This window comes from Morone saxatilis, unplaced genomic scaffold (assembly GCF_004916995.1).
Source record: "Morone saxatilis isolate NCDOM2014 unplaced genomic scaffold, NCSU_SB_2.0 Contig21, whole genome shotgun sequence".
NCBI classification, from domain to species: domain Eukaryota; kingdom Metazoa; phylum Chordata; class Actinopteri; family Moronidae; genus Morone; species Morone saxatilis.
In genome coordinates this window covers 20,230,720-20,232,745 of record NW_023339774.1, presented here as the reverse complement: position 1 = coordinate 20,232,745, position 2,026 = coordinate 20,230,720, and positions in this window count along the sequence as shown.

Below are 2,026 nucleotides of genomic sequence, written 5' to 3'. Positions count from 1 at the left end.
ATCCTCTGTCTTTATCTCCATTCACTCCCTATGCTCTCTGCTACGCACTATAGTCTTCCAACCACCAGCTAAACACTTTCACACTGATCCTCCTCCTCCATCATTCTTCCTCTTGTAGCTGGATCAGCATCTTGAACACCATAAATGTCACTTTATTTGTTATTTCTTTCAAAAGCAGCAATGGAGCTAACACCCTTAAAGGGTCAGTTCACCCAAATTACAAAAAGACAAATGGCTTCCCGCTCACCGCTAGTGGTATCAATCCATGCAGGAATTTTCAAAAAGTTGTTATCTCCTGATATCTTCACAATGGAGGTGAACTGAATCCAGTTTTTTGTTCGTCACGGTGGATGACATTTTAAAAATTAACCAGCGACGATTGTTTTGAGAAACAGTCCCTCTGTTACTGTGAATAATCCACAGACCTCGCTGTAAATGGCTTCAAGCGGAACAACTTACTACTGACGAGATAGTTCCTATTAAAACTGCTGACTACATGTGCTGGTTAATTTTCAAAATGTACGCTTTTTAATGCTGTGAGCAAGGCCATAGCCAGCGTTTTAAAAAATAACCGACTGAGATCACGAGTCAGAATCACCACAAAAAGTGTTTTTTAATAACTTTTATTCAGTGAGGAGATCGATTATATTTTTCTTCGGGTTTAATTTAAATGATGCAGGTCTTTCAAGGAAATCATGAACGCCGTATAAACTCTGCACAACTAACCTGACGGAAAGGAACAAATATCTTTGTCTCTCCCCCCCCTATAATTAGTGTAATTAGTAGATTACACATTTCTCTCCAGGACATAAATTATTAGGAATTTACATACCTGTAAATTAAGAATAAGATGTTAAGAAAAGATAAAATAGACTCTGAAGAGGTAGTAAGTGGATTTTAAGTTGAGATTATTTTGTCATTGTTTTTTTTAACATATGAGGCTAAATGCTGTTTCAAAATTACATCTAAAACCCTCATTCGTCACTATGTTCCTAACTGTGAGCGCCACAAACATATTCACTTCTGTTGTTTTGGAGTTGGAGGAAGAATCTGTATGAAAATGATCTGTATGGCAAGATACGACAGGAGATAAGTGATATGTTTTTTGTGTGTGTAATTTGGTTGAACTGTGCCAGACTTTTTAGACAAAAATCCAGAAGCTACATAAAACATTTCTTATTAAAGGAATGAAATCACAGTTACAAAGGAGGCAGCACGAGATGTACGTTCTTAAAAAAGCCTGAAAAATCATGCCCTATTACACCAAAATAGTCTCCAGTCTTAGAATCACCTGCATTGACTAACGTCGGTTAGTAAATTGATATTTGCTTAAAGACGCTTCTGAGTACAGCTTGAAAAACAAATCCCATGATTAGACCAAAACCATCACTGAATGTATCTAATACCAGTAATTGTGTGTGTATAGCCTGATATACCTCATTCCTCTGTTCCCCAAAGTGAGTCACATTGTTGCACTGGGTGACACTGGGTACCTTCATTACAATGAACTGTACACACTGTAGTTTGTATTTTGACCCACACACACCAGTTTGGAAAAGGGCAGGCACTTTCAAAAAATACTCTGCAGGCAATTGGATGAACCGTCTCTCTGTCACCGTCTATCACAGGTGAACTTCAACCAGTCAGATCCACAGTCAGAATCAGATCTTGGTCTCTCCAGTTCTGATATAACTGATGCTAGCAGCGTCTACGCTAACCTTGTTAGCAGCCGCCATTGTGGTTAAAGGATGCCGATTGGTTTGGCACCACTGTACCGGCCACAGAAGAATCAATTGAGGCCTGAAAAGATGGATTCTCGCATGATCTGTTAACATACACCATCCTGCTTCACCAGATACTCACTAGGGAACCACATGTGGATTAATCCGCCACTGAAAATAGTCCCGGACATTAACTCCTGTCTGAGTGAAGTTTGATGTTTTATTTGTGTACTCATAACTTTGTAATTGAAATTTTGCACAACTGTGAATTTAGTAACTGTTTTTAATTTATTGTATGTTCCATT